Source organism: Triticum aestivum, chromosome 2B (genome assembly GCF_018294505.1).
Source record: "Triticum aestivum cultivar Chinese Spring chromosome 2B, IWGSC CS RefSeq v2.1, whole genome shotgun sequence".
NCBI lineage: Eukaryota > Viridiplantae > Streptophyta > Magnoliopsida > Poales > Poaceae > Triticum > Triticum aestivum.
This window is the reverse complement of record NC_057798.1, coordinates 567891693-567909351: the sequence shown is the minus strand read 5'-3', so window position 1 is coordinate 567909351 and position 17659 is coordinate 567891693.

Genomic DNA, 17659 nt, shown 5'->3' with positions numbered 1-17659 from the left:
TTTGCCTCGACGAGAGCCTCGCCTGCGCCCCTCTGTCTCGTCGGCTGGATCCCGCCGCCGGCGCCCCCAAGTCCCGTGCCACCGTGTCGTCTCGGCCCTGCAACCCCGCGCCTCGTCCCGCCCCTGCGCGTTGACCACCACGGCCGCGGCGCCGCCCCTCCGCGACGAGCTCCGCCGCCCTGGCCTCCGATCCGGCCGGTTCCCGTGGTCCCTCGTCGCCGGCCAGAACCACCCTCCGCTGCTGCCTCGCCGCCGGAGTCGTCAGCGCCGCCGCGCCTGCTGCCTCCCCTGCTTCCCGTCGAACCGCTCCAGCGACCACGCGCTCGCCTAGCGCTTCGACTGGGCCACCGCCAAGATCCAGCCTGCCCAAGCCCAGCACCTCCACCGATTGGGCCGAGCCCATGGGTGAGGCACCCCAGCGCCCTCTGTTTTTTTCCGCCGACTAGGCCAACCAGTTTCAGCCCGCTGTGTATTTTTTTCCTGTCTGCGAATTTGTTATTTATCCAGAGATTACAGTTTTGCAGAAACCCCCCTGAAGTTCATGCATTAATAACTTCATAACCGTGCATCGGATTAAAATGATTTAAACATGTAAAATGCTCAGAAAATTGTGTAGATTAATAATATGCCACTTTCATCCATGTTTAAAATGTTTAACATGCTGTTTGTGTTTATTTTGCGAATATGCCATGTTAAAATGATTTATTTCATAACTAAATAACCGTAGCTCGGTTTTAATTAAACTTTATATGTAAATGGGGTGGAAAAATGCCTAGATTAACATGGTGCACTTTATTTTCCTGTTTAACAACAATAAAATTGTGTTTAGGGCAGAACAGTATCGAATCAAAATATGCATGTGAGGATTTTCCGGACTTGTTGTTTGTTGTTCCGGCCTCATTTAAACTTGTCTAGATAGGTAGTTTTTCATATGCTTCACCCCTTCCCATGTTTAATAATATTTAATATTGTTGGGTACAAAACCGAGAGAGAACTAAATAATCGATGTGGTGTTTTGTCAATATGCAACTCGTTGCATATTGAGCTCCACTTAAATTGTAGTGTTGTTTGTTGCACTTTGCCATGCCATGCCTCATTAAACCGGACATGCATCATACTTGTTTGTGCATCATGCCATGTTTATGCTTGTGCATTTACCATGTTGTTTGTTTCTTTTCGGTGTTGCTTCTTAGTTCCGGTAATGTTGCGATTGTGAGGATTCGTTCGACTACTCCCGTTCGTCTTCTTCATGGACTCGTTCTTCTTCCTTGCGGGATTTCAGGCAAGATGACCGCTACCCTGGATCTCACTACTATCATTGCTATGCTAGTTGCTTCGTTGTATCGCTATGCTACGCTACCTATCACCTTTTTATCAAGCCTCCCCAAATTGCCATGAACCTCTAACCTTTGACACCATTCCTAGCAAACCATTGCTTGGCTATGTTACCGCTTTGCTCAGCCCTCTTATAGCGTTGTTAGTTGCAGGTGAAGTTGAAGATTTCTCCATGGTGGACAGGATTTTGGTTGGGATATCACAATATCTCTTATATTATTAATGCATCTATATATTGGGTAAAGGGTGGAAGGCTCAGCCTTATGCCTGGTGTTTTGTTCCACTCTTGCCGCCCTAGTTCCGTCATACCGGTGTTATGTTCCCGGATTTTGTGTTCCTCACACGGTCGGGTGATTTATGGGACCCCCTTGACAGTTCGCTTTGAATAAAACTCCTCCAGCAAGGCCCAACCTTGGTTTTACCATTTGCCTCACCACCACCTATATTTTCCTTGGGAGTAATTAACCCAAGGGTCATCTTTATTACAGCCCCCCCGGGCCAATGCTTGTCTAAGTGTTGGTCCGAACCAGAGCCACTTGCAGCGCCACCTCGGGGAAACTCGAGGGCTGGTTTTAGTTGTACGTAGTGTTCATCCGGTGTTGGCCTGAGAACGAGATATGTGCAGCTCCTATCGGGATTGTCGGCGCATCGGGCGGTCTTGCTGGTCTTGTTTTACCATTGTTGAAATGTCTTGTAAACCGGGATTCCGAGTCTGATCGGGTCTTCCTGGGAGAAGGTCTATTCCTTTGTTGATCGCGAGAGCTTGTCATGGGCAAAGTTGGGACACCCCTATAGGGTATAATCTTTCGTAAGCCGTGCCTGCGGTTATAGGCAGATGGGAATTTGTTAATGTCCGGTTGTAGATAACTTGACACCAGATTCGAATTAAAACACATCAACCGTGTGTGTAGCCGTGATGGTCTCTTTTCGGCGGAGTCCGGGAAGTGAACACGGTTTTTGGGTTATGTTTGATGTAAGTAGGAGTTCAGGATCACTTCTTGATCATTGCTAGCTTCACGACCGTTCCGCTTGCTCTCTTCTCGCTCTTATTTGCGTATGTTAGCCACCATATATGCTTAGTCGCTGCTGCAGCCTCACCACTTTACCCCCTTCCTTTGCCTTTAAGCTTTGCTAGTCTTGATACCCATGGTAATGGGATTGCTGAGTCCTCGTGGCTCACAGATTACTACAACAACAGTTGCAGGTATAGGTTCATGCGATGATCATGACGCGAGAGCGATGCTTGCTTGTCTTTTGTTCTTCTTCTGCTTCTTCGATCAGGGGATAGGTTCCAGGTCGGCAGCCTGGGCTAGCAGGGTGGATGTCATTTGAGTTTCTGTTTGTGTTTCATCCGTAGTCGGATGATGCTCTAATGTATTGTGATGTTGTATTAATGTGGCATTGTATGCCTTATGTATGTATCCACATCTATTATGTAATGTTGATGTAATGATATCCACCTTGCAAAAGCGTTTCAATATGCGGGTCTATCCTTGGTGGGACCTTCGAGTTCCTTTTGGATAGGGTTGCATATTGGGCATGACAAGTTGGTAATCAGAGCCTCGACCGACCATAGGAGCCCCCTTGTTTGTTGGCCGTTGTTGAGTCTAGAAGAAAACTATTTTGAGTCTTAGGATTATATATATCGGAGAGTAGGATTCTTTTTACTCCTCAGCCCCCTTCGTCGCTCTGGTGAGGTCTCTTGACGTAGATGTTTTGTCTTTCCTCTCCTCAAATTTCACTAAAAAAATTTTAGGATCACGCGGGTATCTTGGAATCGTTCCGATGGTTTTGTGATGAGAATATTGTTCTTGGTGCCTCCTGTCTATTATGTGGCATTGACCCGGGGAGTTGAGCTCCGAGGTGTTGTCGTCACAATTTTATCGTTGCAGTTCTGGAATACCTGAGTTTTGCCGACATCGAAAATCTCTTTTATGCAGTTGTTGGTGAGATAACCTCGACGTCACCCAGTACTGGGGAGTTCGGGAGTATTGCCATAACTCGTATAACGGATGCTTTTCAAAGGTTGAGGTACACGATTTCCGAAGGTTTCTTGGTTATGTGTTGACGGATGGATACAGCTTGGATGTAGGTATTGTTAGTTTGGGTGAGATATATTGCTTCCCCTGTATCCTCAACACCAGATTGCATAACCAGAAAGTTTCGGGAGTTTTATAGGTGGGAATTCAAGTAGCTCCTAGAATATCTTTCCGACAGATGCATGATATGGGATTGGGTAAATCTCTATCATATGTATTTGTTCCGGCTTATTCTGCAAGCCAAATCCTTTGTTTTGTTTTATTTGTGGTATTCGAGTTGCTTCGAAGTCAAATGTTGAATCCATACCTTTCCTAAACGGTGTTCTCATATTGCTATGTGAATACTAATCCTTCTTGATCATCGAGGTCGTCATGTTAATTCTTTTCCAACCGGCGTGCTTCTCTTCAAGTGGATCCAATCATTTCAGTATTTGCGAGATCAATTATAAGTTTTCTCAACGGTGTTTGTTTCATCCGTCCCAAGTTGTCTTTGTTTTCCCGCCCTCCCACCTTTTTTCTGCAAGGACTCATATATGTTAATCAAGTATCCATTTATTCATGTGAAGTCTATTTACTCTTTTCAATCAATGTTCTGATCCGGTGATCCCTCGTGAAGATGCTCACGAGCTTCAAGTTCATCATCCTTTGTTTTTTTTATTCTCCGGTGGATCCATTTCAAGCTTTCAGTGTTGATCATATTCTTTTCCTCGTGTCAAATGCTTTTTCATACCGGTGCACCTCTTAATCTTTCACTTCTCGCTATTCATTTGTTCTGGAGTGCTGAAGATATCTCGGAAGACTTGTGTTTCCATTCTCAATCCGTTCAAGATACTTCGAGGTTGTTATCTCATTCAAGTCATTTAATTCAACTGGTGCAATCCCCCATTTCAATCATTTCCAATGGTGTTTTCTTTTGAGTGGGCCCTAACCCACAGGTCTTTTCCCAGGATCTTACCTGACTCTTCGACTTATCAGGAGCGATTCTCAAATTCATTTCCAAGTTTGACGTAAGAATGAATTTTCTTCAGTCACATGCCTTCTCCAAGATCTCTTTCAAATTCTTTTCATTGTTGGCTCAACCTCTTCGCTTTATATTCTACCGGAGTACCTCAGTAATTTTGGTGGTTCTCGTCATCATTCTCAGCATGTGAAGACCGAAGAAGAGTTTCTCTTAAATCTTGCTCCATTCTCTTCAAGATGCGTAGTTCTAGCTTATGTCATCCTCTCATAATTGTTTTCGATTGTGAGAATTCTTTTCAACCATCCGATGCATTTCAGGAGTTGCTTCCTTTCTTGATAATCCGAATGCCATCATTTCTGAATATTACTCATTCTCAACCTTCAACTCTTGTTCTCCAAATCTAACCGGTGCATCATTCAAATATCCTCTAATCAGTTCATGATCTCTTTGTTCTCATGTATCTAAATCCCCTCAAGTATCTTCATTCGTTTTCCAATTCTTCCCCGTGAATTGTGCCTTTGCTAATCACATTTTCAATTCTTATGGTGGTTCGTTCCAGATTTCTCTTCCTTCGTTATCGTATCAATTCATTCATTCTTTCGTTGTTTTCAATCCTACCGGTGGCTCGTTGAAGACCTTCACAAGTTTGCGCCATATCTATCTTGATCCTTTTTACGAGAATAAGTAGTATGCCAAATCCGTTGTTTGTCATCAATTTAAATTGGTGAAGGATACGCATACCGTAATTCTTATTATTGTTTCATCCGAGTGATCTAGTTTCTTCTTTCCAGAGTTGTTCATCATGTCACATTTCTCGGTTCGAGATGCTTCATCTTTTCTTTTCCGGAGTTCCAAGTTTTCCGCTTTATCTCGTCGCAAAGCTCCATCTAAATCATTGCAAGGCTTCACCTTGTGTTTTCAACTTCTCTTTCATTTGATCATTCTTTTATTACCGGAGCTCTTCATTGAGGCTCTACATGATGGTTCATCAAGGATTCCTTTCATTCTCATTTTGTTCTTCAAGATTTCTCTCAAAGTCATGACCTGCCAAGCTATACTCTAAAATAAACATGGTGGTCAACACATGTTTTGTTTTGAGGAGCTCAAGTATTCTTCATCTTGCATTCCAAAGTGCAATTCTTTCTACCTTATCTTTTGTGGTGGTGTTGTCACTCTTTACAATTTCCTTCATGTTTCATGATTCATATGTTGTCAAGAATGAGGTATTTTAAATCCATCATTTTCTCTTTGTTCAAGAGATCTTTTCGACCAATCAACCTCATTGTTGGAGTTATCTTGTGTCATATCTCACCTAAAGCCTTCCCTAAGGATTGTTGCTTTTGTGGTGCTTATCAATGATTCAAGTTATCTCTCTATCATCTCGATGGAAGAAATTTTTCATCTCGTCGGTGTTATCAATTATATTATTTGTTCCGTAGTGGCAGAATTTCACCTCAAGTTTTGAGATGTCTACATAAGCCCACGAGGATCATATCCTTTTGTTGTTGGTTTTCCAACAACTCCGTTCTATTCTTCTTTGCAAGGATGCTTTCCAAGTTCATTTCTGGCAGAAGATTTCATTTTCTTCTCTGTCCCTTTTATCCCAACAATCTAGCTTCTATTCTTTTGTTCCGGAGGCATTGTGATGTTGCTCTTTTCACTCATCATCTTGCTTTGGCAAGATCATGTTCTTCTCCTTGCTTCTCCATTTAACCGGAGTGTTGTGTCATCTCTTCATCTTATCAAGTTTTTCTTTCTTCTTTCAGTCGGAGTGCTGCCCAAATTATATCATTCTTATTCATTTTTATCTCGTTTCAACCGGAGTGGTTCAAATTCCTTCTTGTCCATTGTACTCGTCATTCATAGCTTTGCAACCTCCAAGGTTCACATGGTGTTCCTTGTTTTCTATTTTCTACCGCAGTGCTCTCAATTGTATTCAATTCCGTTGTGTTCTTTCTTTCAACTTTTCAACCTCTCAAGGTTCTTTGGTTTCACTCTTTGGTCGAAGAAGCAACTTAGTTTTACCTCTTATCTTCCTCTTTCTTTTCCCTCTGGTGCCATCCTGGATCTCGGGACGAGATCCTCTCGTAGTGGTGGAGTGTTGTAACACCCCGGATGCAACTTTCCATATTTGTAACTCCAACTCTTGCCTTTTCCGGAGATGCGATATGTTATTTTCCTCCATGGTTGGGTTTTGTCTTTTGTTTTGCATTTTGTTCTTGTTATGCATCTCGTCTCATGTCATCATCTGCATTTCATCCGCATGTTTTTCAAAACTTGCATCCATTCGGATTCCGCCGGTTCTCTCTGTTGTCCGTTCGGAGTCCAGAGACTCTCGCACGCGCCCGCGGCACCTCCGAAATATTATTCTATAAGTGGCTTAAAAATGTTCTTGGAATGGGTTGCAACTTGTTGTGCGGTCTTATTATAGTGTAGACAGACCGCATGTCAAGTTTCGTCGCATTCGGAGTCCGTTTGATAGCCCAACCGTTAAAGTTATAGCCGCACTATAGTCGGTCTAGCGTCGGACGTTTTCGGTATCCGGAAGCTGCGACCGGGTCGCTCTGTTTCTCTCTCTTCACAGCTCGAGGCATTCTACACAGCCCACCTGCAGCCACCTAGTCCCCCTCTCTGTCCGGAATGCATCATCGCGATCCGAGGGTCTGGAAACCCCTCCTTAGCCCCCTAACCCTAGCCACCTACCCTATATAATCAACCCCTAGTCCATTTTTGGGCATTTCCTAGCCTCCACCTACCCCTAGCCTTCTCCCACTTCGCAGCCTCCGCCCCCTCCTCGAAAATCGCGCCCCCAATCATCAGCCGCCGCCTCCTCCTTGATTTCTGGCGCTAACCAGCCTCCCTCCGCCACTTGGCGCTTCCCTAGAGGTCAGCCGCCATCGCGCCGTCGCCCTCCACCTCTCCCTGCGAGCCACGTCGCCTCCACCTCAGCCTCCTCCGCCCCTGGCCCGCTCCAGCCCATCCGCGGCCCGCCCCGGGCCAGATCTGGGCCCGGAGGGAGCCTGCGCGCCACCGCCCTCCCGAGCGCCCCGCGCCTCCCGCTCCCGATCTGGATCGAGGGGAGGAGCCCCTCGACCCCGAGCCCTTGTCGCCGGCGCCCGTCGCATCGCCCCGGCCTCCTCCTTCCTCTGCCTCGACGAGAGCCTCGCCTGCGCCCCTCTGTCCCGTCGGCTGGATCCCGCCGCCGGCGCCCCCAAGTCCCGTGTCACCGTGCCGTCTCGGCCCTGCAACCCCACGCCTCGTCCCGCCCCTGCGCGTTGACCACCACGGCCGCGGCGCCGCCCCTCCGCGACGAGCTCCGCCGCCCTGGCCTCGGATCCGGCCGGTTCCCGTGGTCCCTCGTCGCCGGCCAGAACCACCCTCCGCTGCTGCCTCGCCGCCGGAGTCCTCAGCGCCGCCGCGCCTGCTGCCTCCCCTGCTTCCCGTCGAACCGCTCCAGCGACCACGCGCTCGCCTAGCGCTTCGACTGGGCCACCGCCAAGATCCAGCCTGCCCAAGCCCAGCACCTCCACCGACTGGGCCGAGCCCATGGGTGAGGCACCCCAGCGCCCTCTGTTTTTTCCACCTATTGGGCCAACCAGTTTCAGCCCGCTGTGTATTTTTTCCTGTCTGCGAATTTGTTATTTATCCAGAGATTACAGTTTTGCAGAAAACCCCCGTGAAGTTCATGCATTAATAACTTCATAACCGTGCATCGGATTAAAATGATTTAAACATGTAAAATGCTCAGAAAATTGTGTATATTAATAATATGCCACTTTCATCCTTGTTTAAAATGTTTAACATGCTGTTTGTGTTTATTTTGCGAATATGCCATGTTAAAATGATTTATTTCATAACTAAATAACCGTAGCTCGGTTTTAATTAAACTTTATATGTAAATGGGGTGGAAAAATGCCTAGATTAACATGGTGCACTTTATTTTCCTGTTTAACAAAAATAAAATTGTGTTTAGGGCAGAACAGTACCGAATCAAAATATGCATGTGAGGATTTTCCGGACTTGTTGTTTGTTGTTCCGGCCTCATTTAAACTTGTCTAGATAGGTAGTTTTTCATATGCTTCACCCCTTCCCATGTTTAATAACATTTAATATTGTTGGGCACAAAACCGAGAGAGAACTAAATAATCGATGTGGTGTTTTGTCAATATGCAACTCGTTGCATATTGAGCTCCACTTAAATTGTAGTGTTGTTTGTTGCACTTTGCCATGCCATGCCTCATTAAACCGGACATGCATCATACTTGTTTGTGCATCATGCCATGTTTATGCTCGTGCATTTACCATGTTGTTTGTTTCTTTCCGGTGTTGCTTCTTAGTTCCGGTAATGTTGCGATTGTGAGGATTCGTTCGACTACTCCCGTTCGTCTTCTTCATGGACTCGTTCTTCTTCCTTGCGGGATTTCAGGCAAGATGACCGCTACCCTGGATCTCACTACTATCATTGCTATGCTAGTTGCTTCGTTCTATCGCTATGCTGTGCTACCTATCACCTGTTTATCAAGCCTCCCCAAATTGCCATGAACCTCTAACCTTTGACACCATTCCTAGCAAACCATTGCTTGGCTATGTTACCGCTTTGCTCAGCCCTCTTATAGCGTTGTTAGTTGCAGGTAAAGTTGAAGATTTCTCCATGGTGGACAGGATTTTGGTTGGGATATCACAATATCTCTTATATTATTAATGCATCTATATATTTGGTAAAGGGTGGAAGGCTCGGCCTTATGCCTGGTGTTTTGTTCCACTCTTGCCGCCCTAGTTCCGTCATACCGGTGTTATGTTCCCGGATTTTGCGTTCCTTACGCGGTCGGGTGATTTATGGGACCCCCTTGACAGTTCGCTTTGAATAAAACTCCTCCAGCAAGGCCCAACCTTGGTTTTACCATTTGCCTCACCACCACCTATATTTCCCTTGGGAGTAATTAACCCAAGGGTCATCTTTATTACAGCCCCCCCCCGGGCCAATGCTTGTCTAAGTGTTGGTCCGAACCAGAGCCACTTGCAGCGCCACCTCGGGGAAACTCGAGGGCTGGTTTTAGTTGTACGTAGTGTTCATCCGGTGTTGCCCTGAGAACGAGATATGTGCAGCTCCTATCGGGATTGTCGGCGCATCGGGCGGTCTTGCTGGTCTTGTTTTACCATTGTCGAAATGTCTTGTAAACCGGGATTCCGAGTCTGATCGGGTCTTCCTGGGAGAAGGTCTATTCCTTTGTTGATCGCGAGAGCTTGTCATGGGCTAAGTTGGGACACCCCTACAGGGTATAATCTTTCGAAAGCCGTGCCTGCGGTTATAGGCAGATGGGAATTTGTTAATGTCCGGTTGTAGATAACTTGACACCAGATTCGAATTAAAACACATCAACCGTGTGTGTAGCCATGATGGTCTCTTTTCGGCGGAGTCCGGGAAGTGAACACGGTTTTTGGGTTATGTTTGATGTAAGTAGGAGTTCAGGATCACTTCTTGATCATTGCTAGCTTCACGACCGTTCCGCTTGCTCTCTTCTCGCTCTTATTTGCGTATGTTAGCCACCATATATGCTTAGTCGCTGCTGCAACCTCACCACTTTACCCCCTTCCTTTGCCTTTAAGCTTTGCTAGTCTTGATACCCATGGTAATGGGATTGCTGAGTCCTCGTGGCTCACAGATTACTACAACAATAGTTGCAGGTACAGGTTCATGCGATGATCATGACGCGAGAGCGATGCTTGCTTGTCTTGAGTTCTTCTTCTGCTTCTTCGATCAGGGGATAGGTTCCAGGTCGGCAGCCTGGGCTAGCAGGGTGGATGTCGTTTGAGTTTCTGTTTGTGTTTCATCCGTAGTCGGATGATGCTCTAATGTATTGTGATGTTGTATTAATGTGGCATTGTATGCCTTATGTATGTATCCCCATCTATTATGTAATTTTGATGTAATGATATCCACCTTGCAAAAGCGTTTCAATATGCGGGTCTATCCTTGATGGGACCTTCGAGTTTCTTTTGGATAGGGTCGCATATTGGGCGTGACAAATAGTCTCCTTTTGACGTGCAAGAGAGGTAGCATTCACAGGCCCTCTCCATAATTTTTCTAAATCTTTTTTTAGTTTGTTGATTCTTTTTTTCGGACCCTTAAGGATATTACGATCCCAAGTGTGCAAATCTGCATGTACCGCTCTTGTACGATCAGCGAGAGACGGCCCTATGCCCAACATCTTTGCTTTTTCCCAAGCTGTACGTACAATTTCTGTAACCATCTCTTCTTTCAGCCATCGAGCTTCAAAATGTTTCGTTCGACTTTTTGAGCGGTCAAAAATATTATCATCAAACTATTCCGTGTCTAAAATAATAGGGAGATGGTCTGAGTGTACATGTTCTTCGTTAATAACCGCCGCTCGAGGGAATTTATTCGCCCAATCCACATTACAGACCGCTCGATCTAGTCTTTCCCTGATTTCGCCCCTCCTCCATGTAAATAAGTCACCCATACAGCCCATATCTGCTAGTCCACAATCTCCCAAACAATTACGAAAATCTCTCATCATCACATTTGGTCTCACATTCCCTCCCTCTTTCTCTGATGATAACAAAATTTCATTAAAATCTCCTAAAACTACCCATGGGTGATTGCCCTTCTCATACAAATTTCGAATATCATCCCATGACAAAGCACGGTCACTCCAGTTGGGGTGCCCATAAAAGCCTGTTAAACGCCACTGTACAGTATTCCCATTCATAAAAACAACATCAATAAAATTATTTGACACATAGTTCAACTCAACTTTATTCATATTCTAATAAAACAAAACAAGACCACCCGCCCGACCATCGCTCTCAACTACAAACATTGAATCAAAATTTAAAACTCGACGAAGCTCATCGGCTTCACATTTATTTAAGTGAGATTCTGAAAGGAAAATTAGCTCTGCTTTGGTACACTCCTGTAGATCCAAGAGCTCGCGAACCGCCGTGGGAGAGAGCATCCCACGGCAGTTCCATCCGATGATTCTCATTTGGCCCGGCGTACCTCCTCTTCGGAGGCCGCCGATGCGCCATCATCTCCAACCGACTCCCTCTCTGCTGCCCTGGAGCCTCTTCTTTCTCCTCAACTTCTTTTGATACGTGTGTAACCACATTCCCATCTCTCATAGCTTCCACTCTACCCATACATACACGCTTAGAAGAAACATTTATGTCCCCATACAGAATACGCTCAAAGCTATCCATGGTTTTCTCAAAAGAGAAATCTAGCTCACTACCAGCTGCTGGAGCTTCATAGAGGCTTCTTTTTTTACCTATAATGTTCTTCCGTGCTCCCTCTGAACTCCCAATTCCTCCTCCCTTCTTTCCTTTCTTGCCCTTTTCTTTTGTCTTTCCCTGCATGGATTTCTTTGTAGCATTGAAAGTGTAAATAGGGGTGTCAGTGGTATTTTTTGTAGCAAGTCTTGCAACAACAGCCCCCAACAGCGCCTCCAGCACCCCCGGGCGAAAGAGGAGTTGATCACCCCATTGCAGAGCCGTCCTACTCTCCTGGCCGACCGGGTTAGGCTGGTATGCCGCCATAGCCGCAACAAACCTGATGGGGGAAGTACTATTCCCCTCATGCAACATGTCCTGGCCTGCCTGGCCAGGTACATCAGCCTTGGTGGGAGCCGCTCCCCCCACCAGCGCTTGGCCCTCCTGGCCTTCACTAGTAGGGGGTGCAGGGGTGTATGTTGATGCATTCTGGTCCTCCTGACCATGATCATCACCCCGCATGGAGTGTTGGGACGCTATAGGGAGACAACCCTCCTGGACGACCTGCAGCGCCCCCTTGTTGGGCGCCCTTCTGGCCGCCAGTCCTTGGCCCTCCCAGCCAAGGCTAGCGCGCTCGAGTGGCCCGCGCTCCAGGTCCACCTGACCCGAGGCAGCTCCTACGGGCATCGGCAGAGAAGGTACTTGCCCCCGGTCCTCCTGACCGAGCAAGTGGCCTCCCTGGACTGGACATCCAGTCGCCAGGATAGACGATGCAGCACCTTTCTCTTTCACAGTGAGATCACTCACAGCTTTGGTGACTTTGACCACCATACGTTCAGTAGCTTTTGAGATGTTTTTTCTACTATAGCCCGAGTACACAAGAGCTCTTCTACTAGCTGTATTTCCCTTCTAGTAGGCCTCTACACTGAGGTTTTTTGCAAAAAAAGCTACTCTACTCTCTTTAGGAATCCTACAGAACCTTTCCGACATATGGCCTACAAGCCCACACTAGTAGAAAAGGGGGCAATGGTCCAGGCCAGGTCAGCCCATTAGTCCCGGTTCAATCCAGAACCAGGACCAATGGGGGCATTGGACCCGGTTCGTGAGCCCCGGGGGCCGGCCGGGCCACGTGGGCCATTGGTCCCGGTTCGTCTGGACCTTTTGGTCCCGGTTGGTGGGACGAACCGGGACCAATGGTCCTCGCTCCTGGCCCACCACTATTGGTCCCGGTTGGAGGCATGAACCGGGACCAAAGGCCGCCCATTAGTCCCGGTTCATACCACCAACCGGGACTAAAGGGTTGGTCCTCGTTGCGGCCAGAGTTTAGTCCCACCTCGCCAACCGAAGGAGGCTCACACCGGTTTATAAGCCCCTCCCTCTCTGCCTTGTTAAGCTCCTCTCAAAATGAAAATAGATGCCCTTATACAGGGAATTTGACCTAAATTCATACTGAATTTCTCTGAAGTTAGTAGAAATTTATTATGAATTTAGGTTGAATTTTCTCTATAAGCGCATCTATGCTCATTTTTTAGTAAAGTTAATCACAACTATTTTTTCTTCTATTTATTTCTGAGTAGTTTTTTATATAGTTTTTTTCTTTTCTGCTATATTTATTTTTTCTATTTATTTCTGAGTGGTAATAAGTCATTAAAAATAAGCATCTATGCTCATTTTTTAGTAAAGTTAATCACAACTATTTTTTCTTCTATTTATTTCTGAGTAGTTTTTTATATAGTTTTTTTCTTTTCTGCTATATTTATTTTTTCTATTTATTTCTGTGTGGTAATAAGTCATTAAAAATAAGCATCTATGCTCATTTTTTAGTAAAGTTAATCACAACTATTTTTTCTTCTATTTATTTCTGAGTAGTTTTTTATATAGTTTTTTTTCTTTTCTGCTATATTTATTTTTTTCTATTTATTTCTGAGTGGTAATAAGTCATTAAAAATAAGCATCTATGCTCATTTTTTAGTAAAGTTAATCACAACTATTTTTTCTTCTATTTATTTCTGAGTAGTTTTTTATATAGTTTTTTTTTCTTTTCTGCTATATTTATTTTTTTCTATTTATTTCTGAGTGGTAATAAGTCATTAAAAATAAAAAAGAGGCGCAATGCTCATTAATTCGCTTCAAGCCTTTCGGAATAGTGTAAACTGCACTGCACATAGCTCCATGCAGTCTACCCTATTCCTCAAGGCTTGAAGCGAACCAACGTGCAGGTGAGCATTGAGCCTCTTCTTCATCGTCTCTGCACTCAGGACTTATAAACAGCTGCGAGTGCCTCTCGCTTGGCGAGGTGGGACTAAAAAAACAGCTGCAGAAAGAATCAACTAAAAAACAGCTGCAGAAAATAAATAAGTAATTAGACGGGTCCATTGGTACCGGTTGGTGGCTCCAACCGGGACCAATGCCCCTCTTTAGTCCCGGTTGGCGGCTCCAACCGGGACCAATGCCCCTCTTTAGTCCCGGGTGGTGGCACCAACCGGGACCAAAGGTCTTTGTTTCCCGCCCTTTGGGCTGCTGAAAAGAGGCATTTGGTCCCGGTTGGTGTCACCAACCGGGACTAAAGGTGGCATTGGTCCCGGTTTGTGCCACGAACCAGGACCAAAGCCTTTGCTATATAAGTAGCACTTAGGAAAATTTCAGAACCGCATCCCCACTTCGATCTCTCCTCCTCCTCTCCCGACGCCGCGCGCTGTCCCCTGCCGCCACCTTGTCGTCGCCGCCCTGCCCCGACGTCGTCGCCGCCCCAACACCGTCGCTTCCCCGCCCCGCCCTGCCGCCCCGACGTCGCCGCCCCGGCCAGCGCCGCCCTGCGTCGCACCTCGCCGTCGCCGTCTCCGTCGCTGTCGCCGTCACCGTGAGTAATTTTTTATGATTTTTATTAGATTATTTTTAGATTTTTTTGTAGTTCATAGATTCTTTTTGTTAGATTAGATGTGTAGTAATTTAGATATGTAGTTCATAGTATGTTAATTTAGATTGTGTAATTAATTTGTTCATATTGTGTTAGATTTTTTTCTCTTAATAGATTTTTTGGTGATATTATTGTTGAATATGCATGTTTGGTGATATTATTGTTAATAGATTTTTTGGTGATATTTAGATTGTGTAATTAATTTTTTTCATAGAATTTTAATGATTTTTTTGTTCATAGTATTTAGAAAAAGGAAAAAAAATAAGAAGAGAAAGTGTTTAATATAATTAGTTAGAAAAATACTAGTTTATTTTTAGTAAGTACTATTTTATTTTATTTATAGTAAGTGCTTCATATATAGTTGAACTAGCTAGTTGATTTAATAAACTAATTTATTTTACTATATATAGAAGTAGTTTGTACTAAGTGCTACTTTATTTATTTATAGTAAGTGCTACTTTATTTATTTATAGTAAGTGCTACTTTGTTTTTAGTAAGTACTACTTTATTTATTTATAGTAAGGGCTTACTAGTTGAACTAGATAGTTGATTTAATTAATAAAACTACTTTATTTAACTATATATAGAAGTAGTTCCCGCATCAACGTCGGTGATGCCTATCCCGCATCCTCGTCGTCGTCGACTCGGCGGTGGAGGCCTGCTTGATCAGGGCCATGTTCGGGACTGGGCTCCGCCTGGCTGGTATTGGGAGGTGCTACCTTCCGAGGGACGTAGGTTGGTGAGGAGGCAGCCCATTGTTGACCCGATCCTTGTTTGGTGGCGGTCGCGTGGGCCAGTGACGGTGCTGAGGCTTCCGGACACCGCGGAGGTGGTACGTCACCGTGTCAGCGAGGAGGACGAGCACGTCCGTCGCTACATGGTTGCATTGGAGGGCAGGTTCGACAATACCTGGCAGATTCTTCAGGGATCTCACTGGAGCTATGATCGTGTGATGGTTCCTTATCTTTGGGTGTCCATCGCCCGCGACGATACCCATCGGGCGCTACGGTTCTAGTTGTATTAGTTATGCTATATTAGTGATGATGTACTTTTGCTTATAATTATTGAATGTATGCTAATTTGAATACTACTTTATTTTATGATTTGGTTTTGCTTATTTTATGATTTAGTTTTGCTTATTGAATGCTCATATTGGATAAGTTCTCCTTCATCCCCGTGTGCTAGACAATTTGGTGTAATAATGCACTCGGGAATGAAACGAGGAGCTACGTACATCACCGATAGTCAACCCGTGATTAATAATAATGATCTAGTTTAATATTTGAATTATGAACATAGGCCGGAAATGTCGTACTCGGACGACAAAAACCGCCCGGGGGAGTGCGACTGGTGCCACGACGACCGAGGTATGTGTGACAGGTTCATTGAGCTGGACGAAGATCGGCGCTTCAGCATTAAGCTCGAGGAGACCTTCGATGTTCATACGGTATGCAACAACGACAATAGTTTTTTTCGTAATTAAGCATGACTTCAACTATTTTAACATGTATTTTTCATCTTTTCCAATTCGACTAGCTTATCCCATGCTTTGCAAGATGTTATGTCTTGGAGATGATGGGTTTTGAAGACCATGAAAGTATGGAAACCAAAAAAAATTATCCTAAGTACCCATCATGGTGTGGATTTTCAAGTAAAGTTGTACAATGCTCAGAGTGTAACCCATTTTGGTTGCAAAAATTGGGAAGCACTTTGCAAGATGTATGGTTTTGATGAGGGTATGCTTGTCACCATGGATCTTGGTGATCCTACAATCGAGCAAGAGAGACCTTCGATTTGCGTCCTTGTGGATACATCTCCAATTCTTCCCCCATGTGATCTTAACATAGTTATTAAGTAATTTATATTGTTTATTTCAAAATAGTTGACAACTTATTTCCATTGACAATTTATTTTCATTCTTCAAAGAATGTGCGGAAGATGGTAGACAGAACCTACTACACCGAAGCCTCCGAATTAACTTATCAGGAGAAAAATCATCTGGTCGCATTTTGTACTGATCTTGAGAATTACAATATCTACAATCAAACTCCTCAACATTATGGTCAATACGTGCCACTAGTGCACGTGTTGAACTACGGTAACTACCATGGAGATACCCTGGTAAGATTTTTACTATTACGACATCCGTGCATCTTTTCGCACACTTTTAAAACTAGTACATCATTGCTAACTACGAAGTTATTACTATGTTTCTCAACAGATAATCCCGAATGATCGTGTGCCTCATCTGATGTATACGAACGGTACCCTTCATGTTTTGAACATACAACCAGGTCTTCCTACGAATCTCAACTGTCCATACCGGGTTTCTAAAAGAAGTGGAGACATGACAATCAAAGAATGGAAAAAATGTATGGACAGTCGTAAGGAGCTTCTTGGAAGCAAAAAGCAGCGAAGAGCAAGAATTGGAGACAGGATGATCACCATTCTTCATAATGGAGAGTTAGGGTCTATATTGTTTTATGCTATTTCACCTTAAGGGTGTTTAGGTCCTACCTGATACTGATGATCATGTGCTAAGAATAATTATGTAGGGTTGGGTTCGATGACTATGAGGATGATGATCGTAAAACTTATTATTAATAACGAGTAGAAGTTGTTGTATGATGATGCATGATTAGTAGGACTTGTTATTATATATGATGATGTATGATGCGAGCATGCATGAGTTATTATATCAGCGGGTGAAATGAACATATATAGCAGCAGCGTTGGTAAACCAAGGACGAAGATATAAGAGAGGACACTTCTCTCTATTAGCTAGCTAATAACAACCTAAAAATAACCCCCAAAACCCCTAAAGCAGCCATTTTTCTAAAAAAACATGGACTTTTGGTCCCGGTTGGTGCCACCAACCGGGACCAAAGGCCCCCTGACTGGGCTCGGCGCATAGGCCACGTGGAGGCACATTGGTCCCGGTTCATGTTTGAACCGGGACTAATGGATGGAGGTATTATTAATGACCCATTAGTCCCGGTTGATGAACCGGGACTAAAGGCCCTTACGAACCGGGACTATTAGGTGTTTTTCTACTAGTGCCACAACACTCACAATATGACGACAACTTTTCATAACGAACATCAAAGTAATGTTTTTCTTTGCTGCCTAGAGGAGTGAATTCTACTCTACTCTTGATTGGCTCGTGTAGCAGGACTT